Below are 27334 nucleotides of genomic sequence, written 5' to 3'. Positions count from 1 at the left end.
TTAACTTAATCATAATCAGAATTTAAACATGAGTTACACGACACACCCAACCTCAAAATGGAACAGCACACAACCTCAATTAGGTCAACTAAAACATACTTAAGAACATAAAACAAAGCAGCCAAATCTAATCCAAAGTAAACTAACCTAAGCTAAGTCCAACGATTACTCATCAAATATCTCGTGAAACTTTTGCAGCTCAGATCGCATCTTTACGTTCTCTTCCTGGAGCTCCCGAATTCGGTGATACGGAGGGATAGACATCTGACCTTCGAGTTCCTCAACGCGCCGCTGCAAAGCTCCCACCTTTCTGAAGTTATAATCAGAAATTTTCTTTCCGGTCATTGTCAAAACCTTGTCCAGCATTTGAAACGCAGCATCTTGCCTTGCTTCCGCCTCATCCTCCAAGAAACAGCCGTTCACTACCCAGTTGAGACCATGTTTCACAGACTGAAGCACAACCCAGTAACCATGTAAATGCTCACCGTTTTGAGAGTACGACTCATGCCTGGTGAAGACCGAGTAATCAAGACGTAAGTGACAACAAATCCGAATAAGATATACTTCCATGTCTTCCGTGATAATGAAATCAGTCCCAATGTATCTGCTTCACCTGCCTTACCTGAAATGCCACAAAAGGTACAGCAGTACATCACTCAGAAACATTGAGAACGGACATACAAATTACCAAAATAAATGAACATCCACACCCTAATCAAAGTGTTACCCAGGGCTCGAATCTACCTTTGAGTGATGCTTCGTGATTTGAATGAACCCCGCCTGCTTCCAACCGTTTGCGATGAGAAGCACGTACCTGCATTGTATGCAGCTGAGTCGCCAAAGAGCTACCACTCACAATCGCCGAGCTTCCTAGCAGACCCAACCGTGGCGGTGACGGTGGAGGAGGGGGTGATGGGGGTTCCGGTGGGGGTGGGGATGGGGGTGGTGGTGCCAACAACACACCCCCAGCACGGAGTCAGCTCTCTGCCTCATCAACATTGGCAAACCCCTTGAACTCACAATCCCTGAAACCATTTTCCTGCCGCTTACAATCTACCCACATTGTGTATATCCCAGAAATTCGTCCTTGTCGTACAACATAAAGACGGTGCCTTCCTGACTCCATCCTCTTGTGAATGTATTTCGACCTTGGCTCCAGACCAGGTTTCAATAGAAAAGAAGGACCTTTATACAGAGACTCTCCTAGCATCACCTGAAACAAGTTCCACCAAATTTATTATTAAAATAAGTTATTCATTATTTAAATATATATTATTAAATTTCTTATCTTTCTATATCTAACAAGGCATATGAAGAGGTTAGCCCACATGATCATGGATCAGACCTGTTAGGCTTTGTACACCAAAATTTTTTTGGATAGTAATAATTTTGCTTCAGTGGATGTAGCTCACTTTAATAAATAAAATCTAACCAACCCCCTAAGTAGAGACTTTTTGATATAAAGTTGGAAAAAAAAGAGTGTAGGACGCAATTATAAACTAAATTGACCATCTAATTTCTGTACTCCAAATTGGTTAAATTTTTTTTAACACAAGATTTAAGTATGTATTTCTACAAAAATACGTTACAGATTTAATTTTCATACAATTTGTTACAACACATGTTTAAAAAAATGAAACATTATTGTTCATAAAATTTTGTAATTTTTCGTGGAGTACAGGGATGGATTCAGAAATTTTAATAAGAAGGGGCCGAATTTTAGTTAATTTCTTTCCTTTCATAAAATTGATTAACATATAGTTATTACAGTTATTTTTTCAAAAGATTTATCAAAATATATATGTATGTATAATTATAGTTTTTTTCACAATTTTAATTTTACTATAACATTTACGTAAAAGAAATATAACAATATTAATAGTACATTATAGAACTATAAAATACCAATAATTGATAGCGTGGTCAGTTACAAATGATCACATATCTTATTAATTAAAATTATTTCTTTTAAAAATTATAAAAAATTTTGAAAATAATTTATAAAATATTAATTATTTAAAAGACACAGTACCCTCATAAAATACAAGGTATAAGATATCTTTATAGAAAAATTTTTCTTTTAGCAACATAATTTTAGAAGAAAAATGAGTATTTTTTACAACAAAATAATATCTAAAATATAAAATATGGCTATTAAAATATACCTACATAAGTAATTATTAATTTAATAATATAAATGTTAAATATATTGACATAAAAATGATTTTTTAAAGGAAATATAAAAATTATTGCGTAAAAACTAATTTGAAATGTAATAAAGACTTTAGGTTTGATATTAAATTAGTTAAGTAAAAAATATTGGTGAATTAAAAACTGAAGACAAAAATCCATCCTATATTAAAAAATAATATATATAAAGTTATTAAATTACATAAATTTTTTTGTTAAACACGTGTCTCAAATATAAGTATAGTTTTTTAAAATTTTTGGGCCGAGGCCACTACTTAGCCCCATCTAAGTCCGTCCTTGGTGGAGTACATATTTTTCTTCAAATTTTTTTTTTGTTAACAACTAATAACACGTTTTACAAACCCCAGGAAACTACATACTCGTAAGCAAATTAACAACGTTAAAAAATAACAAGTCTCATTTCTTTGGAATATAGTTCTAAAAATTCGCCTACAATCTCTGAGGCATGTTTTGAAAACTATGTATAATGACCGTTCGTGTTGTTGGTGTGGTCTCAAATTATTAAAACGCATTTATCTCTAGGGTAAAATTCGGGGGCATTTCAGTCGGCGTTTGAATAATTCGGGGGCATTTTGAAAGTCACTTCCCCCGAATTATAATTTTACCAAAATTTTCGTTAACAGATTTTTCATATTTTACTACTAATTTTTCGATATCTATAAATATTATTTTAATATTAAATAAAAAATTTTACTCAGATTATTTTTCAATATCAATATATATTAATTGTTATACATATTAACAGTAAAAATATTTTTTTACTTAATGTTAAAATAATGTATATTGCTATCGAAAAATTAATATATATTGTAATAATAATTCTTAAAAAAATTATATTAAAATTACAATTTAATAATTAAAAAATTATTGACGGGTAGGTATCTTACAAAAAATTAATTTAATTATTAATTTTTTTGAAAATATTTCAGTAAAAATATAATTTAATCAATAAAAGAATAATTTATTAAAGGGTATTTTGGTTAGCAAAATTTAATGATAAAAAATAAAATTTTTTGTTGCTAGATATTTTTTCAAAAAAATAATTCATTTTTTCTTAAAAAATGAATAAACTTAGTACTAGTTAACACAAAAAAATTAAAAAATGAATTAAAGAGGAGGTTTTTTTAAATTTAGAAGGGAGGAAAATGTATATTTATAAAATAAAGGGGAGGTGAATGTTATTTTAGCATCTCGTAGGGGATGGGAGTGAAATTTTCTCTATATTTTTTCATATATTACGATCATATTGTTATAAAAAAATAATTTTTTTACAATAAAGTTGGCAACTAAAATCAACCATTATTATATTTTTGTGTTAACATGTCTGTAGTTTAATTTATTCGCAACGTGTATTTATATTTCAGTATGTATTTTATACTAGTCACTACAAAAATACAAAATAAAATTAATAAGTAGTTTAAAAATAGATTTTAATATACATTTTTTCATAATATTTAAAGAATATCAAACTACATATTAAATAATATGGTACAATAATAAAATATATTTTGTTATATTTACGCTGGAATACATATTTTTTATTTTTTTTTGTAATAAAATAATTATTATTTTTAAATTTCAATAATTTCTTAATTAGTTTACATCTGTTACATTCTTAATTACTTTATGTATTTGTTGGAAAATAACACTATTGCAGGTAATGTAATGTAATTATCCATAATAAAGAATAAGTGAGTATATAACTTGTTACGATGGGTAATCGGAGATTACTGGGCTGGAGTCTTTGTTTCTGACCCAGTCGTCTGAACGAGGAAGCTTTTTGACTAGGTTCGCGTCAGGATGCCTCCGACCGACTTGTGTGCGCGCGAGAGAATGGGGGTGGTACCTACAAAGACACTCCAATGCCTAACTCCGCAAGAGTCTAACCAAGTTTAGAGAATATTGCAATTTAGAGATACCTAAGGGGTGTCAGTGTATTTATAGTGGTGAACCAATAACCACCGTTGAAGTAGCTCCACATTTTAAGGAGGATAACCGTCCCTTTATCTTACGGAAGTTGAGATATGGCTCCTGGTAGTGGGTTGAGAGATTTTAGGGGCAGTTACTTATTTGAATAAGTGTTATCTGCCAGGTAACTTTCGTTCCCGACTTCCTAAGGGTGGACTCTGTGTCGAATCCGATTTCATGGGAGGAGGTCGATTACGTGGGGAGGCCAACCTATGGATTGAGACTTTTTTTTCCTATTTGGACCTGGGTTTCATCAAAATACTCTTCATCAACATCGACATCTTTATTTTTATCAACTCTCGAGGACTGAGCCACTGCTTTGCCTTTTTCCATCTTCGCAGGCGATGGAATTTCTTTAGGATAAGTCTCTCCATCAGAAGGTCAGACAATTCGAGAATGCACATAAGGCGTTGCCCCCTTGCTTACCTCTTTTCCTGCCTCTAGTTGAAGTTTCTTATTCTGATTGAAACTTCTCCTTCCACCTCTTCCTCTTGGATAACCCCTGACCCGTCCTCGATAATAGGCATATTGATTTCGAGAAGGTGCTTGATGCCCCAATTGAGGATTACATCGATACAGATGATCACGCCTCTGGAATTCCTGACAATTCCTAATCCATTGAACACCTATAGCTTGGGATCAGCTTAAAGGTGTAACCACATCATGCTGGGGGGTCTTTGGGCTAGAATTCTCTACATGTCAAATTGGCTGCCTCTGACGTGCTTGCTCTTCCCTATGAGTCAATTCTTTCTTCATCCTTTCCTTCTCAAAAATTGCTGCTGCTTCAGCATCAAAGACAACATTGCACTGTGGACACAAAGATACGTCCCGGTCTTTGATCTTTTGCTAAACTAAGAAGTCCAACAAACCATCCCCTGTTCTAGGATATACAGATCTCACCTGTGACTCAAAATCGTCAAGAGCCACATCAAAATCATAGGACATGCCAACCATGTTTACTCCTAGGCAGGGTTCGACATAACTAGCATCGACTTCGAAAGGATCCATGTCAACCTTCATCTCTTTCTTGCTATCGTCGAATTTCAACCGTCCTTTCATTATTGCTTCTTGAATCAAGTCCCTAAAACGGACACAACTGTTAGTCAAATGACTTGTTGCTTGATAAAATTTACAGTAAGGCTTTCCTTTTAAATCTTTCACGAAAAGCAATGTTCTACCCTCAGGCAGAATCAATTGTTTATCTTTAAGCAACACATCGAACATCTGATCAGATTTCAAAATATCAAAACTATATTTCTTTCCACTTTTTAGTTTTGAATCATTCAACTTTTCACTACTAGACAGTTTCTTCAATAAAGAACAAACATATTGGATAAACCAAAACCTATGTAACTCGATGAAATACTAGCCTCAGAAATGAAAATAAGAAGTAAGTTTTTGAGTTTCTTGTGCTTTAGGATGTGAAGGAATTGTGTTGCTGCTAAATGCTTGCAACCATGAACATATATATAGATAAAATGATATGCTATAAATATAATGCCACTTGAATGATTGATGAGGATTCAATCAAGGGCTTTAACCAATCAAGACTTATTTTTCAACAATTTTAGTTAGATAGCTGGAAGAAATTGCTACAGAGAATGATATAATTGGGATTGGATTTCATCAATGACACTACTTTTTTAGTATTCGATTATAAGAGTTTTTTCGGAGCATGTAACACTGTCATTAAAAGTAAATTTTCGGCTAAAAAATCTCTACTGAAAAAAATAAACCAATAATAAATTAATATTTATTATTTATTAGTTAAACTTGATTTAGGAAGATTAATTATTCTCATAAAGTCAATTTTGATCTTATTAATAGTTTTTTTCTATTTAATTTTTTATCTTTTTACTATTAGACTAGCCTCGTTATTTTTTAGGGTTGTGCTATTGTGCTGAATGAAAACTTTTTCCTCCCCTGCTGAAACAAAGTGGCTACGTTAGACGTAGACGCGTGTTGTGTCGCTGCAAAAATTTCTACTGCATCCGCAGAAGTTGCAAAAACTATCAGAGGAGTTGTCGCCTTATCGGTAAGTGTTGGTTACAATTAGTAATTGGTAATCCCATGGTAATCTACTGGGCTTTTTTTTGCTGTCTCAGTGAAATTTTTGGTATATGAGTTTGGACTTGTTTTTTTGGTTTGGTCTGAACATTGTGTGATCCATACGATATGTTAATAAAATTTTGGACTATATATGGAGCAGGAAAAAAAATGATATAGACCTAAATAATAATAATAGGGTAAACTATATTTTTTGTTCTTAAAGTTTGACAAAAATTTAAAAAATATCCCTAAGTTTTATTTTGTTTCAATTTTATCCTAGAAGTTTTTGATTTGCATCAAATATACCCCTAACGGCTAATTTTTCAAAAAAATTAAGACTAATTCAATAATAATAACCCTTAATACAAGAAAATCAAGCATAATTTTCATGTATTATTGTTAGATTGGTTTTAAATTTTTTGAAAATTTAGTCGTTGAGGGTATATTTGATACAAATCGAAAACTTTTGGGACAAAATTGAAACAAAATAAAATTTAGGGGTATTTTTAAAACTTTTGTCAAACTTTAGGGACAAAAAGTATACTTTACCCATAATAATAATAATAATAATAATAATAATAATAATAATAATAATAATAATAATAATAATAATAATAATAATAATAATAATAATAATAATATATACCCATTTTGGTCCTCAAAAAATTTCAGACTGGACACTTTAGTCCCCAACTAAAATTAATTACTCGATTGGTCCCTAACAATTAACTCCGTCAGTCACTTAGGTCCTTTACTCCGTTAATTCTAACGGAGGACAAAATAGTCCCTGACAACTCTAACAGGGGACAAAATGGTCCCTGATCTCCTCTGTTCGGAAATGACATTTTTCTCTCCCAATTTCCATCATATCTCGCATAACACTTACAGTCTAACAATGTAACTTCGAACTACACAATGCACACTCTATAAATTTAATATTCACAGGAAAAAAATCCTCAACTTGTTCTCAACCAATTCATACGTAGGAAACTAATGCCTATGTCTTTTAACTAGTTGTCGTCTTTGATGGATCCCATGAATCTAGACAGTAAGTCTGATTTGTTAAGACTCGTCGTCGTTGTTGCCATCTCCCTCCTCCTCTGCCCTAACATCTCCATGACCACATTGTCCACCACTTCAATCGCTTCCTTCAGCTTCTTCTCCGAACCAATGTTCAGTAATTGCATATCATGTTGAAGGAGAATCTTCTCATGATGTCCTAATGTCCAACAATCTATATTGCTTGCCAGAGAGTGGAGAAAGGCATGTCCTTAGAGTAGTTGTGGAACTTGGTCTTGAGGATATCGTGGACGTTGTCGGGGTTGGAGGTGATGTTATCAAAGACGTGAAAGTGGATGCTTTTGGTGGGTGAAGTGCAGAGGAGGTGGATGTACCAGTCACAAAGATTTAGGAAGTGTGTGGTCCATGACATGTTGAGGTAGGTGCGACACGTGTGACAATTACACCATGGCTTAATGTTGGAGCTAAAGAGGAGGAAGAAAAAGATGGAAAAGAAGACTGTGAAGGTGAAGAAGGAGAGTATGAATGTTAGGGTTATGCGAGATATGATAAAAATTGGGGAAGAACAGTGTCGTTTTCGAATAAAGGGGTCAGGGATCATTTTGTCCCTTGTTAGAGTTGTCAGGGATCATTTTGTCCAATGTTAAAGTTTTTAGGGACCATTTTGTCTTCCGTTAGAGTTGACAGAACTAAGGACCTAAGTGACTGACGAAATTAATTGTTAGAGACCAATCGAGTAATTAATTTTAGTTGGGGACTAAAATGTCTGATTTAAAATTCTTTGAGTACCAAAATGGGTATATACTCTAATAATAATAATAATAATAATAATAATAATAATAATAGAGTTAAACTAAGCCTCACTTGTAAACAAGAATTCAGATTCTTAGATTCGTCCCAGAATTAACATGTTCGGCTCCTAATATGAATGATAATGTTAAAGAGAATTTATGATGGATTGACACGAACATGAAATACGACGTGACACAAAACATTTCGATACATAAATTTTAAAATTTTATAAGATATAAGGACACACATATATATAAAATATAAAATATTTTTTACATAAAATATAATGATATTTTAATATTTTATTGATAGTAAAACATAAATTTATTTTTTAATTGATTTTAGTGTCTTATTTTAATTATAGAGAGTATTTAAAATATTTTTATTTTAGTAAATAATAATATATACTATTCTTAAATTTATTTCGAGAATATACGTTGAGAATAAAGTTAGATACACTAACACGTGATGATATTTAGGTGTGTCAGAAGCGTATCCGAAAAAAATTCATTTTTTATTAAGTTAGACACATACTATCACGTATATTTTAATTTTTTAAATTTAAACTTCTCATTTCTTAAAATAGTACATTTGTTTAACTTGATTAATTAAAATTACTTATAATATTTATTTTGCAACTTTAATTTCCAATACTTTTAAAATTAAATAAAATATGAAATTTAAAATTATTTTTTCTCAAACATTTAATAATTTCAAATTCTAAAATTTAAAATTAAAAAAATTTAAAATTTAAATTTATCTATTTTCAAATCTTTAATGATTTCAAATTCTAAAATTATTCTGCTATGTTTGTTTATTTAAATTTTATAATTTTCTACTAATAATACTCAATAAATAACCTTTAAATTTTAGGAGTATATTTTTTTAATTAAAATTACTTATTTTAAAATTTATTCTACGACGTTAATTATCAATACTTTTAAATTTAAAAAATTATAAATTATAAATTTTTTATTTTTAAATAGAAAACTAACTTTAACTAACAATAGAGTCATATTAAAGTAACATTTATAATTCAAAACAATATTAAATCAACTAATACTAAATAAATTATGAGTAATATAATTTAATAAAGTATATTTTCATATATTATTCGTATACTAATTATTTATGTTTTTGATATAAAATACATTTTGTCAATTTCTTATGCTAATTTGAATTCACTAAATAAATATTAATTTTTATTATAAACTTGATTAATTCAAATAATTATTTAAATTTATATTTTTTAATCATTTTTTATTTAAAAATAATTTTGAATAATATAATCTAAATGACTTCTTAGTTTATTATAATCTATTTTAATATAAAAACTTGACAAACATAAACAATGCTAATCTCAGCTCATTTTTAATCAAAATTAATTTTTGGCAACTTCTCATTTATAAACTTCAATATAAACACACATTTAGTAGTAATAAATTCTTTTTTACATTTTTAGTTTTTTTTGTCATAATAATTTCAATAATTAAATTAACAATTACTATTTTTCTTAATAAAAAAAATAACTGCCTACTATGTTAAACTGACCAAAAAAATTTAGCCCAATAAAACACTTTAAAAGATATGTTAAAAAAAAGTTTCTTTATAACCCATCATATATTTTAATCACTTCATCTTTTTTCAATAATACAACCAAAAAAGCCAAACCTTAGTGTAAGCCCAATTTATTGTTGCTGGACCATAAAAAAAAATCCAAGATCATAATCATCTTCATTAAACGCATGAGTTGAGATTATGTAATTAATTATCTCATATAGTACTCTCTGACACACTGCAGAATTTTCTAGGACTTTACCAACAACATTAATACGTGTTGTTCTTTTTCTTATGACACATAATTTCAGTATCAACTGAAAAAATTTCTTTTCAGCACCATAGTATTGGCCTTTAAAATAAAGGTAGCAAAGATTATTTTTTGTGCATTTATACACTCCAATACTCCATGGCATTAAATATCTTCTTCAATTTTTCAATCCAACATTAAGCAAAAACTAGATCATATTTATCATGAAGAGGTGTATTTTTTTAAACTAAAAAATTTTATGGTAGTTAGAATTGGTTATAGGTGTTACATAACATCGTGACAATACAACAAGGGTTACAACTGAAGAGATTATGACATGTTTGGTTTTGCAACATGAAATGCAGAGGAAAAAGGAAGCAGAGCAAATAGAGAAAACATAATAGAACTATTGAAGATTTATTAGCAATAGAATGAATACAACACTCCTTCCAATTAATTATTTCTAGTGCTCTATATATACTACTAGTACTCTAGCTAATCATTTATAGATTTAGAGACTCAACAATCAATTATGTAGGGAAATAGAAGCTTCACTATTCTTGTCTTGCTTTTCTGAATTTTGACCAAGGCTAACTTCACTTATCTCTACACCTTCCCTCAAACTTGCGGTTGGTTTAGAAATAACTCGTAGTTTGTCTTTAAACTTCAAAAAGTTTGAAAAGAATGAAGGATGAAAAGACGGAGCGAAACAAAAAAGATGAAAAATTAATAGCAAAAATAGAATGGATAGAAAAAAGATTTTTTTATTAAATCTCTAAAAAACTTGTTTTTAGTAACCTAGGTCATCGGAAGGGATTTCTTACTAGACCTTCAAAGAACTTGTTCTTTACTTCTTAGATCAAAGGGTAAAAAATGAAAGAACTAACACATAGAATTACCTTAGTTTAGATCCTTCAATTTTCTTCATGCAACAAGCACAGAAAATTACTCACCTCACTTGATCACACAATGAAAAACGTGCATTAAGCAATTAGAAATTATTATTCATAAAAAATTAATTAGAATGAGTCACAAAGAGTGTTTAAATATGTCCTAACAGATTTGTCTAAAAGTAGGCCAAATCTTTCTGATATCTAATTTGAAAATAAATCATCTAAAAGATAAGATAACTTAATTTAAATCAGATTTGGTCTTATTAGATTAGATTAGATTGATTTAAATTTAAATTCCTAAAAATACTACTAAGCAAATAAGAACTAAATCAAATCTTTTAACGAACCCTTACAACAAAACAAACTAAACATATACCTAATAAATTCGAATTTAAATATTAATTTTATGACTCTCCCTAAACTTGAAAAGTATTAGTGGGTTTCTTGCTGTCCTGATTTAGCCTAATGGGCCTTGTCTTTTAGAATGTTAGAGGTGATTTTTTACTATTAACTCGATTTTTAATTGCAATACTTGTCTGTATCCCCTGACTTGGTACACCATTTTTTCTTTTTATAATTGCATTGAAGTCCTTTGTTTGGATTCTTTTCTGGAAAGTGATTTGCTTATTTTCCAATCTTATTCCTTTATTCGCATGTATCCTTGCTTGACCTTATTTGTAAATATCTGCTTGAATCTTTTAGACTATCTCTCTTTGTTGTTGTTTATACTTTTTTTCATGAATCCTATACTCTTTGATATGATCTTGAACTTATTTTGGGACAACAAAACGATCATCGAATCATCTTATAATTTCTACTTCACATCACACTTTTCTCTTATATTCAAATCATACGAGGTTCTTGGTATTGGAAACTATATATGCCAAAACTTTTTGCTTTTTTCTAATGTGTTCAAAAGTAAAATTAGTTTAAATTTCTTCTATCTTGTATCAATTTTCAAGGACGAAAATTTTTGTGAGGTGGGTAGAATGTAACGACTCGCATTTTTGAAAAAATCTAAATATAAATAAGTTATAATTTATTTTATTAATTGGACCTTCTTATTTTTAGAAACTAATTTACTAAGAATAATAATTAAATTAATTTTATGACTATTAAAATTTAAATTAATTATGATTTATTCTATTAATTTAAACTATTTCTTAGACACTATTTTATTAGGCAAAATTAAATTAATTTTTATAATTATTATCATTTAAATTTGGATAAATTAAGATTATTATATAATTTTTTCTATAATAAGATATTTTACATAATAGATTTTATGATAACTAAAGTTAAATTAATTAAAATTTTCATATAATTTTTATTATAACGAGATATTTTGAGAAAAGATAAAATAATTATTATTAATATTTTTTTGCCCGCTCTGATTAAAATAAACTTTAGTTAATATTATTATTAAGTAAAAAATCTGTCGGTATGAGTAAATATTGGCACTATTCAGTAAACTTAACTTTGCTAATGCTTCATAGTATATCTTTTATTATTATGTTACTAATGTTATGTGTATTAGTAATTCATATATATTTATCCCTATATATATATTATTACTTATATTTTAATATACCTAGTTTTTAGAATTATCTGTTTAAGATATTTATAATTTGAATTCCTGACTTAGCAACTTAGTTTCATGACACCAAACCCTTCCATTTAATAACTATGACACATGATAATCAAATTACTAGTTATCATCATCATTCCATCTTCATTCAGCCACACCATTTGGAGAAAGAAAAGAAAGAAAACCAAGAGAAAGAGAACGTGAACTTCATGGAAACATAAACTTTTCGACATTTATTTTTTGTGATCTGTAACTACAATAAAAAAATTTATTCCGATTAAAGTATTTGTATCTTTCTTTTTTACATGTTGACATCATTTTTGTTCGAGAGAAGTTGACGGTTTTGGAGTTTCTCCTAATTTTGCACAGTTCGCCTGGTTGCTGTACTAGGAAGCATAGTCGATTTCTGACGTTTTCTTCTTCAATTGTTCAGTTAGAAAGCTTCTTTGGAGTTTTCGTTATTTTGATTTCGTACGGAGGTAGGGTTATGATAATTTTTGTCAATTAAATTTGTATTGTTTAAGTAATTTGATGTTGTGATTGATTATTGGTTGAACTTGGTTGAATTTATGTTGAAATTTTGTAATATATTGATGAATTTGTGGAATTTATGGTTCGGCCATGATAAGGCCAGAAGAAACCGAATTGTTTGATGAAATTAGGAGATGGGATATTTTTGAGGAACATTAGAAACTGGTGAGATTTGATGGTTGAGAGATTAAATTAAAAGTTGTATAAAATCGGTAACCGAAAAGTTTAAAAACGGATTTAAACTCAACTATATATTTTGAAAGTTTCCAGAGAAGATTTTGGTTTTGAAGGAGTATTTGTCATCAACACACATATTATTTTTGAATATGAAAATATAATTTGATAAAAGATCGGGGTTAAAAATAGTAATTATATAAGTTTTTGGGGTATTTTGAGTAAAAAAGTAAAAGTTTCGGAGTAAACCGGATATTTTATAAGAGTTTAAGGTTATTTCTAAAAATATGGAATTAAATTAGTAAGTTTTCTAAATATGAAGTTAAAATTAGTAATTTTATAAAATATTGGGTTAAAAAATAAAATATTTAAAAGCTTGATGTTAGAATATATTTTCTAAAAGTTTTAAAGAATAGGACGTTGATAAACAGATTTTGATAAAATAATAATAATAATGCTAATAATCTTTTATTATTAATACTAGCTTTCTTGTAGCAATATAATATATTAGTATTTTATTTAAAAAATATTATTTTATTTATAATATAATAATATGATAAGCAAAAAATTGGCCTAAAAATTTTAGAAAGACAAATCTAAATTAAAAATCTTTGATTCTCTTTCCATAAGACACATAGGAAAAGACGAGAAAATAATGCAAAGATAATTTATATTGTGGAATGATAAGAAAGAAAAGAAGAAGAAAGAAAAGAAAAAAAAATCTCTACCATAGTAGAGTAGAGAGTAAAGACTAAAAGAATTTAAAGAATTTCTGCCATAGGAGAGCAGAAAATGGAAGAGAAAAGAATGTATTAATTAAAGGGATCTCTGCCACAGGAGAGCAGAAAACAAAGATTAAAAGAATCTAACTAACCTCTAACACAGGAGAGTAGAGAACAGAAAAGAAAAGAATGTATTAACTAAATGGATCTTTGCCACAGGAGAGAAAAGGGCAAAGATAAAAAGACTTTAAAAGACTGTCTGCCACAGGAGAGCAGATGCAACCTTCTTTGGGTCTTAGTGCCAAATGTATAGTGGAGACGCCCACACATTGTGAACTGTTTTCCAGATGTAAGCATATTATAACACATTTAAAAATTACATTGTATGCGGCTTAGTCATAAGACTTATATGGATACTGTATGCATCTGGAAAGCTATATCTAGAACTTGTGCCCGAAGATAACCTACACATGAGTTCATGGCCTGCGTAAGACTAGAAATGCATTATGTTTATTTGTGCATATCTTTGTGTTGTGTAATTATGTGATTTTGTATGTGCTGTATGATTGATTGACTTCTGTGTTCTTTTATTATTTATATTTGTATGTGTCATGTTATTAGTTGCGGCTGGCTAATAATAATAAAATGAACTTAACTATTACCCCGACCTTACTAAGGACTTCCTAGTTCTTACTCTTATTTCCACCTTTTTAGCTACAGGTACGAAGGTTTATTATGAAGCTGCCGAAATATAAAAGAATTTGTTTGCAAGTTGAGTGGTTGTTAGAATTTATTTTCCTTTTACTTTGTTACTTGATGTTTTATTCAGAGAGGTAGATTTTGTAATTGGTCTTGCATGTAATACTATAATGTATTATTAATATTAAGTATGTGAATATGTGTTTGAAAAATTTTTTAACTTTTTAGAAAGAGTATCGACATATTAACATGTAAAGACTTAATATTAAGTAGATAATGAAGAAATTAGATTAGTAATACTTTATTTTTGATATGATCATGTCGTGCTGGAAGTTGAGTCGTTACATGTAAAGTTTTATATCCATGAGTATAAATGAAAATTTTTAAAATCTACTTAATATACTAAAACTGAGTTTTCCCCCAACTAATAGAAGTGTGGTGTCAATTCCTCATGAATCTATTTTTCCGCCAAAATGAATACACTATTTTCTCTTCTAAGTTTATTTTATAAAATTATATTTATTATAATTATACTATAATTAACATTTAATTAATAATACATAATTATACTAATTTAGAAAAATATCTTTATTATAATTATATAAAATCAATATTTAATACATTATTAAACTACTTATCAATTATCAATCGAACATATTTTTAATCATTTTAATTATATTGATAATAATAATATAATATAATAATGATATGATAATGGCACCGGTTAATTATTAATAACCAATTTATATTTCGCTAAATAAATTTATTTTAGATAAATATCTTTATTATAATTGTATTACAGTATTACAATTAATATTTAATGAATAATGTATAATTATACTAATTTAAGAAAATATCTTTATTATCTATCTATTTTATTCTATTCTATTATTTAGAAATCAAATTTTTCCACTTAATGATAGAACTAATGTGGCACTCTCTCTCATGTTTAGGGTACAATTTTTGTAATTTATTTAATTTTTGTTTCTTTTATCTTTATTTATCTCCTTCTCTCTCTCCCTCCCTTCCCATTTCTCTCATGTTTAAGGTACAATTTTTGTAATTTATTTAATTTTTTCTTTTATCTTTATTTATATATTTCACTTTTTTTTTATATATTTCTTTTAATTTTTGTTTATTTTTATTATTAGGCGCATACTTTTTTTTTTCTTTTAGCTTCTGGTTAACCAAAAAGATATGTCATCTTTATGTTGTTTTTAAATAATCTTACTATAATTTTGTTTTGTGACATTCTATTTTGTCATGTGTACTTCAATATATATATATATAGTCTTTTTTTTGAGATTCACAATTAATATATACATTGTTCGTATATGTGATTTATATGTTAATATTTTATTGATTCTCTTTATTATTATTTTTTTGTGTGTCTCTTTGTTACTCTTTATTTTAGTTATATTCATTGATTTCTTTGTATTGATACTCTTTTTATTTGAAATATCGTGACAATTTAGAGTGTATGTTGTGACTTATGTGATATTTGTTAATCTAGTGTATCTTTTTAGATGGTTTATGTTATAATGTGTTTAAGGAGTTGACTTAAAATTATAATATGATATATAAATTTATAATATGATTTATAGTATGCTAAAATATTAGGACATTATCACATAAATTTTTTTTATTTGTCCATTAGATTCAACTATATAGAATCTTGAAATTATGCAATTATGTAATTAGTTATTTTTTACTTTTTTCATATAATTATTGTATTGATCATATACATTAGTGAGACTGTTTTCATTATTAATATTTATAAATATGTTACTATTTATATAATTGATTGAATCATCTTATTCGTTTAAATTTAATTCTATTGAATTAATTATTCAAGGTGCCATTGCTATTTCTATTTTTAAAGAATTTTTTCTAATATTATTTCTGATAGGATTTTTCAATTTATTTCTTTTAACTCATTATAATATTTAAATATCATACAATTTATTATAATTTCTATCAATCAATTAATTGTAATTCAAATTGAATGATTATTTTGTAACGAAATTATTATTTTCTAATCTATTTATGGACAATACATATAATAATTTTAATCGTAAATTAAGCTATTTTACATTAAATGACTTATATAATGGTCAACCCATTTATTATGATAAATGATAAATTAAATAAGTCATTATTATTTTTGATTTAGAATTAAATGAGAATAAAAGCAGGGGTACTATTTTATTTGGTCTTTAGGATTTATTGGGTGTCACACTCAAATATAAATAGTGACTTCCAGATTTTGGTCTCCCACATATCAAAGCCACCTCCGTAACTCTTTTTCCATTAAAGGAATTGCGATTCAACTCTATCAGGGATTCAGAAGGTTTTCAAAGAACAAGGGAATAGTTTGAATTTGCATGAATTATAAATGTTCGAACTTACGATGTTGTTTCAGTTGGTTGTCCTTATGAGAATGACTCTAATCTATACGTGTCTAAGGACTAGAATAGATTAAATATTATTTAAGTAATTTATTTCTAATATTGGTATTTGATTAAATTAGTTTTAGAGAAATTTAAATTGTTGACTCAATTTATATATTACGATTATTCTTTTTTAATATATTATTTTTACATTTTCTAATATAAAATTTCTTCTTTTTTTTCTTATTTTTAAGTTTATTTTCTTTCTTGGATATATGTATTACCTTTTTTTTCTCATTTTACATTTTAGATTAGTAATGTAATTATTAAAAAAAATATATTTAAAAATATTAAAACAACACTATTTAAAAAAACTGTTAATAAGTGTAAGGTCCCATATCGGTTGGGGAGGGGAACGAAGCATGCCTTATAAGGGTGTGGATACCTCTTCCTAGCATGACGCATTTTGACGAGTGAGTGTGGGGGGTTTCGGCTATCATCCTTGTCGTCAAAGGCAAAACCGTGAGGCCTTGTGTGCCAAAGCGGACAATATCGTGCTAGTAAGTGGTCTGGGCTGTTACAGATGGTATCAGAGCCAGAACCCGGATCGATGTGCCAATGAGGGCGCTGGGCTCCCTTAGAGGGTGGATTGTAAAGTCCCACATCGAATGGGGCCGAAATTGAGGAATATATATAGATATGAAAAATAAAAAATTATTGCACAATTATAAAATAAGAAATAATCATATATATAAAACGAAATAATTATAACAAAAAATAATTAATATATATAATTTAAATATTTTTAATAATCGGTAACATAAAATTTAACAAAATATATTTCATATATTTTTTTATTTATGTATATGTATATAATTATTTATGTATATGTATATATATTAAAAAAAACTACCGTAATATATATATATATATAATTTCTAGAAATTACACGTGAATTCTTTTTTTTCTCAAATAAATTTATTCTAATTATATTACAATTGCCTCATGAATGAATAATGCATGATTATATTAATTTAAAAAAATATTTTTATTATAATTATATCAAATCAATATTCAATGCGTTATTAAACTACTTATCAATCATCAATATTTTTAATCATTCTAATTATATCAATTGATATAGTTCTAATTCTCATTCAAGTATAATAATTTTATTAGAAGATAGTTGATGCACACATTAATAATGACCCATTTAATTTGATATCAATTAGTGGATAATAATAATAATAATAAAAGTCTACACGGTACATGCATTATATTTTAAAAAAGTAAAATATATTTTTAAAAAAATTAGGGTATCAATAATTAGTTGTGATTAATATCAATATCAATAATTAATTCTTATAATTATTTTTGTACTACTAAAGGCTACATATAGTATTTTTTTGTAGAATAAAAAAGGTTGTGATTCATAACATTTTCATAAAGTTATATCGTATGGACACAAAATTAATTAGATAACAAATTGAATTTTAATTAATATGTTTTATTTTTTGTTCATATTTTTCATTAATTATTTTACTTTTTATATTTACAATAAATATTGAATATAAAAAAAATAACATTGAATGTTATCTATTTTATTTATTTAAAGTTATAATTAAATTTAATATAATTATAGCAAGTATCTAGAATTAATAATAACATGATACTATAATTTGAAGTTATATAATATAATAAAAAAAATAACAATTTATGTATGCTTTCTATATAGCAATAATATTATATATATTTATATATCTCCTCTTTTAGCTTTTTCCTAAAAATATTGGCATATAATTAATATGGATAACATATATATTGAGTAAGTATCTCTATTGAATTAATCATAAAGATTAATAAAATATAATGGCATAAATTTTACCTAATTGTAGCAAGTATTTCCATTGAAAATATTTGCTAATTATTACCGTGTATAATTAGTGTGTGCATACATACATACATACATACATACATACATACATACATACATACATACATACATACATACATAGTAGTGAATTGTTATAATTATTTATCATCTAGAAAATTCGTACCTCAGACATAGATATTCTTCTGTTTATTATTTTTTATATCTAAGGGCTACTAACTACATTCTATCAAAGTGTTACCTATGGTAGATTATGTAATGAAAAAGTTTGAAAATTAAAGGCAAGAATTATAAGGTTATAGAAAGTCTCATTTAAATTTGACAAGAAGAAGACGACTTACATAGAAATGGTTCTCATGGATGATAAGGTAAGTTGATTATTTTCATGATTTTTTCAAGTGATGCTAGGTCAATTTTATAAATATCTTTTGTTTATATTTGAAGTTTATTTGATAAGTAAACCCTTGCACGAATAAAAAACAGTGTGATTTTATAGATTTATAAGTGCTTATAGTCTTTATATTTAATTTGTTTTATAGTGTGATAATAGCCAATATATTTGTTGGTAGATTTAACTATTACTATATTATTTACGATCACATTCAGTATATATTGTGATTTATTGAAGAAAGTTGATTATTAAAACCAATTAATAACAATTTTAGAGTTAATTCAATTAACACTAGATTAAAAAAAACAAACAATGTATAACATGTTACTTTTTTATTAATCAAATTATTATAATTTAAATTAATTTTAAAAAATAATTTAAAATTATAATTTCAATCTTCTCACGTGCATAACAGGTAATTACACTTATTAAAGAAAAAAATACCTTGGAAACCTTTAGTTAAGTTAATGCCAAAAATGGTAATCCATCCTTGTTAATAATTAGATAAAAGAAAAAAAAAACTTGGTAATAAAAGTATCCGTTAATTGCATTAACTGCACTCGAACATAAAAAAATGATTATGAGAATCTTTAATTGTTATTCTAAATAAATTATAAATGTATACATGTAAAGTTGAATGACAATTTATTTTGGTCCTTAGACTTGACAGGGGGAGTTTAATATGAGTTATGGTAATTGTGACCCATCCAAGAATGAAGAAACTTGAATAGTAATTTCCAGACTATTAAAGAGCTTTAATGTTATAACTAGATTTTACGAAAACTTTAATTACCTTTAACGTTAAGATGTGTAATTACTGATGCATTTTAATTTTTTTTAACCTCAGAAGTTATTTATGTTTTTTGTTTTAGACCTATATGGTTTTTTTACACTTTTTTAGTTTATGTAAATGTTTTAAACTTTATAATGTTTGTGTTATATACATATTAATTTTAGTCATTAATTTTAGTCTGGTAATATTAAGTAGCCAAAAAATAATATACAATAGAGATAACACAAAAAAAATTATTCTTATGATAAATGTGTGATATATATCTTTTTATCACTTATCTCTTTATTATTCACCATTTTTTATATACTTGAAGTCATTAATGTTATTCTTAAAATATATTTCAGTTTCTCCTAAATCAAATTTCTATCATTTTTCGATCACATTCATTTTCATTAAAATGCAATTTCTCTCTAAAAAGTGAACTTCCAAAAAATCTGTCACATTAAATCAAGTAAAAGATCAAATTTTTCCCCAATTCTATTCCAACTATAAACTCGCAACAAAGAAGAACGAAAAGAAGCAGAGAGAAAAAAACAACGTAGCTTCATCATTGGAGCATTATATAGCATTGTCTTCTATACTCGTAGAGGTATGTTATCTATTTGCATGTTTCGATTAATTGGCATAAAAGTGCTTCATTATCAGTTGTTGCATGTGTTTGGATTAGATGAAAAAGATGAAATTTTTAATTTTTATTTCGTATTGAGGGGTTTGCGGGGAGGAAAAAGCTGTCGCGTCTTCCAATCGCAAAAATGGCGTTTTGTAGGTGGAGATGATAGGTTAGTTGCAAAAAAAAGATGGATTTTATCGTTATTATAATCAGCAAAAATTTTTACTCCTTTAAATATGTTGCAAATCAAACCTGTATACTGTTCTTGATTCTTTTTTTATCGGCTATTATGGTACCACACAATGCTCACGTGTATGTATAATTTGAAAATTTATTTTATTTTATATTATTTTATTTTAGTTTAACCTTTTTTGATTTGTTATTTTGCTTGTTATGTATGTTTTGTTTTAAGAGATTAATAATGTTAAGTGTGTCAAATTGTAAAGTAGTTATTGAATTCAAATTATTTAAAAATTATGAGAAAAAAGAAATAAAAGAAATGAATAAAATTTTATGAAAAAAAGACATATTCAGATAATATTTCATAAAAAAATAGGCATAAGAGAAACCACACTTTCTTTTTTATTGTTGTTCTAATACCTTCAACTAATAAATCTCTTTATGTATGCGTCTAGAGAGAATGAATGCAGTGAGTGACATTAGTAAACTATTAACTGAATCACTAGTTACTTGAAGAGGAGATTTTGTTTATTTTAAAATTTTAATTTAAGTGTAAAATAGAGAACAGAACAATGATAATGCATAGAGTAGTACTATCTCTACCACATTGCACAAGCTGTATTCATTTCAGCCTTTTTAGTTTTCACGATGAATCAAAACACTATACTATACACTTATACAAGATTGTAAATTTATGTCCCCAAAAGTCATAAAATCCAAATCTAACAAACCCTTCCGCTTTAAGTACAAAAAACTCCTTCTAGTTGCCTATGCCATTTACTTGTAGATAAATTTTCAGACTCTCAATGATGATTGTAAAGGGGCAACTATACCCCATACCTTGTCTTTTTATGTAATTATCTGGGCCTAGGCCCTGTATGTTTACCGAAAAAACATTCCATTAACTGAATCCATTGCCAATAAAATTGGGAGTTTATACGTGAAATCCCAACAAAAGCTTTCTAAGTAATAATGCTATGCTATCTAAATAAAAATATTTTATTGGACAAAAGAAATTAAAGAAGACACAATCATGACCATGAAAATGTGAAATTGACTGATAATCCTTCCTTTAAATGCATAGGCACAGAGGCCTTGATCCTTTTGACATTATTCTTTTGTTCAAGTATTATTTGCAAGCAAAGCTTTTAGTCTAGGTAATTATCGAATTTAAAATTTTTTTGAGATTAATAGTAAGCCCTCAATAGTTGGACATGTAAATGATAGTGTGGAGGACTATTGTGATATTGTAATGCCAAAGTTAAAAACTTTTTAATCATGAATGTTATGTTAGTTATATTAAGTAAAGATGTTATTGTAGTTATACTAGTAATAAATATTTTGGGATCTTATGTTTAAGTTAAATGGTTAATTTAAGTATATATCTATGTTGCTCCTGAATAGGTGGTCAACAAGTATTAAGAGTAATACTCCGAAAAGAGGATCGCCAAAAAAATCAGGTGGACCAAAAAAGGTACGTTAAATGGTTGGTGGTGAATTAACAAGAAACTCGGGGTGTTATGCTTTAATAGTAAATGTTAATACCGAATTTATTTTCGGTTGTCACTATGTGCTGATTATGATTGTTTGTGTAGAAAACACTGGTATCTAGGTGTTTGCCATGTTACATGGCTTCAGTTATAAAGTATTTAAGTTCAGAAGTGAGCGGAGAGAAAAGGAGGGAGGTGGAGAACATGGACTTTGGCTAGCTGCTATATGTGCTTGAATGGGCTGTCAACCAAGATATGATGGTGGCATTAGCATCATCATACAGTCGGGATGAAAAGTCATTGATCATTGGCACAAGAAAAATTCCCGTAACAGTTCAATCCATTGCGTGGTATTTTGGACTACCAACCATGGTAAGTAATCCTCCAAATAAAATAGGGAGAAAAGCAAAAAAAAAAAAATTCACAACAATCTTATTGAACATATATTTTATATAAAATTAGCCAATAAAGATTTATGCATTGACTCATTTTCTGTTTGGCAGGGGAGAGTCTCAAAAATTCAGAAACACCAGTAGAATACTGACTTTTTAACAGCTTCACAGAAAAGACACAGGCCAATTTGAAAAAGGATGTTATCATATGCTCCATGCAGTCCGATGACGATAGAATCATATTCCGAAAACAATTTATCATGTTGATATCGAAGTATTTGTTCTTTCCCTCGTTGAAAGCCATCGTTTTAGACATACATATACGGGTTGCCATGGATGTATCAAACCTAAGGCAGATCTATTGGGCCAGGTACATTTACGATCAGCTAATTGCGGGAGTTGAGAGATTTCAAGATGTAGGGCAAAAGACAATGGATGGTTGTATGTTCGCGTTGATGGTGAGTTATATATCCCTAACCTTTGATTTGTTATTTGTTAATTTATAATATACTTTGATTATAGTAACTGCTATCACTTTCAGATTATATATCTCCATGCTAACAAGAATGGAAATTTAGAAAGATATAATGGAAGAGAACCATAGATTAGAGACTGGTCGCTTGCTGATCTGAAGACGATGGATTAAGAGGAAAGCACATCGCATTCGATGAGACATATAATAGATATATAATCTTTTAATAGTGATAAGTGTGAAAGATATATTAATTGGATCACTTCTTTTATGCTCTAACGAAAATAAAGCTTATAATTTGTCCACTACAGGGTCTTATAAATTTAGTTGGAAAGATGTTTGGGCTATCGAAAAAGCAAAACCGCGTATCAAATAGAGGATGCATTAGGAAAAAACAAAGTGTAAGAGAAAGACTCATAAAGAAACTCCCACGGGAGATGAGACTGAGACCAACACACGGCTGGACATGCATCAGCTACTAAATTTGATAAAGGTTGTAACACTCAAATTTTTAGCACCTCATGATCGCACTAGAAGTCCGGGCATTACCTAACTCTAATACTTTAGTTTCATACTATTTTTATTTAATATTGAGCCTTCGCAAATCTGATTGAGTTTTAATTAAGAAATCAAAATGCCTTTTTGACTTTAAACCACATAATCACATAATTATATCCACATAATATTAAATATATAGACTTATTCAATATTTCTCAAATACAGGTCTTGTCCCTCTAAAAATCTCAAAATGACAAATAACGAGGAGTAGAATCTCAAACTAAACCAATATATATATATATATATATATATATATATATATATATATATATATATATATATATATAAACCCTAAACCCTAATCGGTTGCGACTTCGCGCCAAAACTTCCTGAACCTGTCACTGAAAAAGAAATCCTGTAAAGAGTGAGAACATCGTCCTCGCAGGTTTTTAGTAGGGACAGAAATACTATCAAAGCAAAGAAATACTTACAAATAGAATTAGTTTCATTTTAAGAGCAGTTTATCCTTGAAATAACCCTTTGAAAAGTTTTATGGAAAGTATTACTTTGAAAAGTCGTAAGGAAACTTCTTTAGTTTACAAATCAGTACAATAAATAGTTTAAAGAATTGAAAAGGACCACTGGCGTGTCTAAATGGCTTTCTACCAATAACTTACCCCATTCAAATTCGAAACTAGGTATAACCACAATATACACACTCAAGCTTTTATCTAACTCTCCACTCAACCTATCTCTTTCCATTACCATAGTCTATCAGCATATAACTCAACAATTTAGTATTAAAACTCAGTTTTCAACAAACACCCCATCATCAACATCAAGAACAACCCTCAATGTCACCACCGTTAGTATGAGGGATTTCTCAGTTGTACAAACACAAGCAATGCAGACAAGTAATACACAAGTAGATTTAAGTAAGGCAAATGGCATACAATCACATATTATGGCATAAACAATTAGGCAAACCAATACAAATAAGAAAGCCCAAACAAATCAAACATATGCAAATGATGTATGCCTGCCTTATGGCCGATGATATCATCTGTCGGTTATACACCCAAACCCAACAAATCCGGTAGCTAACCCGGAATTGTCCTCTCTGCTGTTTACTCGCCATATTGCATAGCCTCGCAGAGTGAGTACCTTGTTACCTCGCAGAGTTAATACTCTGTATATCTCGCAGGGAGAGTGTCCTGTAAACCTCGTAGATAGAGGGAACCTCGCAGGGTTGAGTGCCATGTACACCTCGCAGAGTTGAGTGCTCTGTACACCTCACAGAGTTGAGTGCTCTGTACACCTTGCAGGCTGGATAGCCTGTATTTCTTGTAGGGTTAGTACCCAGTCATATCATCGTATAACCATTCACGATTTCACCATCACTTTTATTATCTCGCAAGCAGAATAACCTGTATCTCTCGAAGGGTGAGTGCCCTATACACCTCGCAGGCATAAAACCTGTGTCTCTTTTTATAACCACAATAACTAAGGGGGAATCCTCAACCGCAACTTATCTATCAAACTCAAATCATCGTTAGGCATCACCATTTTCTCATCTCAATCCATTCTCAATCTCATACTCAATATTATTTAAACTCGCTCATAATCATCAAACCTCCATCGAAACCAAATGTCAATACTCACATCTTAATTAAGCATAACCTTCAAACTTACTCTCTTATCCCCAAATCTTTGAATTTATACTTAAATTACTATTTTAAAGTCTTTATCTAGTTAATCAAATCTCTTTTCGTTATTATTAAAAACCAAAGGAGTTAAAATCACAATTCGACCAAATCATGAAAATCTGACTTTTTTTAAAATTCGTGAAAGTATTCAAGATTTATCTATTTTGATAATGGATGCGTGAGCATCTTATACCTTTTTTCTAGTTGATTTTATATTATTTTTAGTTATATTTTATTAAGTTTTAGTGCAAAATTCACCTTTGGATGCTACTTTGAGTTTTTCTTGTGTTTTTATAGTTTTAGGTAAAATTCGGAATAGTTTAAAGAAGCTTGGAGTAAGAAACAAAAATGCTGTCAGCTCCTCCCTGGGCGCTAAATGCCCAACCTGGCGTTCAACTCTAGCAAGGGGGTAAGAAGTCAGAAGCGCAACTCCTCTCTTTGCTGTCCGTTTTATAAGAACCAGAATTTTTCACGTAAAACTATTTTAATAAAAATAATAATTTAATTACCCAAAATAGGTTCAAAAAATATAAAAATGTTCTTTTAAAAGATAAAGGTGAAATTTGAATTCGATGAATTTTTCTAAGTGGAAAAAAGTATCTTTTGCGGAAACTTTTTGTAAAAATGCGTACCGGTGCTTAAGCCGGTAGTACCGGCTCTAGTTTGTCTGGTACTGCATATTTTAGTAAAATAAGATTTTGAAAATTTAATTTATTGTTTTGAAAGGACAAAAAAATAATTTAGAATTGAAAACTGGGCGCTAATTTTAAAGGTTTTGGTCCAAAGTTGGGCCAAACGGACCAAAAACACTAACGGGTTGGACCAGACCCAAGTTGAGCCCAAATCCAACCTATATAAGATTTTTAATGACAATTTGCATCCTCATTTCAGCACCAAAGAGAGAGAGAAATGCGGATTGACAGAGAGGGGAGGGTGACACTATTTATCTCTATCTTGCTTAAGCCATAACTTGAGCTACGGAGCTCTAATTGACGAGCCATTTGCAGCCACGCGAAACTCTTGTCGAACCCGTCATTTCTAACTAAGATTTGTAGGTAATAACTATAAATTCGCACTTTAGTTTCCTGTCCTAGCATTTTCGCATTTTTGGTTGTGGTTTTTGAGTAGATTTTGTGATTTTGTTTGTTTAGGTGTAATCTAACATTGGAATATTATTGGGTTTTGCCCCTAATATCGTTGGGTAAGATAAGTCTCTTCAAACTCTTATGGTTTGATATTTTGGTTAGCCATAGTGTTGATTCTTGGTATGTTATATGTGTATAGCTTGATAGTTGGTGAGTTTTGAAAGTAGTGTTGTGCTTGAGGCTTGTTGATCTTGTTGGAATCAATCTTTTGGTGTTTTGCACATATTGGGGATTGGTCAAGGTTTAGTTTCGGTTTTCTCTATGTAATATGTAATATTTTTGGATACTTAGACTAGTGGACTATAGGATAGGTTTGAATTGTTGATTGTGGATTATGACTATTGATGCTTGTGATGATTTTAATGAATAGTGATATTGATATTGATTATTGAGAGTGAAGTTGAATAATGATAATATTGAATAGTGATATTGGGTGTGGATGCTTGTTGATGTTGATGAATGTTGAGGATTTTGAATTAAGATTGAGTTGTGATTTATTGAAAATGTGAAGGTGTGTAAGTAGGAATTTTTGAGTGGAAGTGGTAAAAATGTGTATGGATAGGTTGTGGAATGAGTTGAAAGATATAGAAACATCATTTACGTCTATTGGAACTATTTTGGTTGTAGGATAATTGGCTTTATTGTGAATTTTGGAAGTTGAGAACCTAGTTAACTTTTGGTAAAAATCAGTTTTTAGTGAACTTTGGCGGATCATAAATTGAGCCTCTATTTTTGAAATTGATTGAAAATTGCTTTAAATTAAAGATGATTCAAATAGCTTTAAATTGATATAAAGTTTGAGGAAAATAGATTTTTGTAGAGGAAGTTATGAACGTTTAAAATTTGGTGTTTAAAACTGAAATTCTGCAAAACTGAAAATTTTCTAAATCCGGTGAATGTTGCGTACGGGACACAGTGCACG

General features: G+C 28.6%; 1 pseudogene; it reads right to left on the bottom strand.

Moving 5' to 3' along the window:
- Positions 1-976: 976 nt before the first annotated feature.
- Positions 977-27334, bottom strand: part of LOC148565594 (uncharacterized) — a 64859-nt pseudogene continuing 38501 nt past the window's right edge.

The sequence above is a fragment of the Arachis ipaensis genome, chromosome B5 (genome assembly GCF_059453495.1).
Source record: "Arachis ipaensis isolate K30076 ecotype BB chromosome B5, ASM5945349v1, whole genome shotgun sequence".
Taxonomy (NCBI): domain Eukaryota; kingdom Viridiplantae; phylum Streptophyta; class Magnoliopsida; order Fabales; family Fabaceae; genus Arachis; species Arachis ipaensis.
This window is presented reverse-complemented; position numbering and strand designations above follow the sequence as displayed.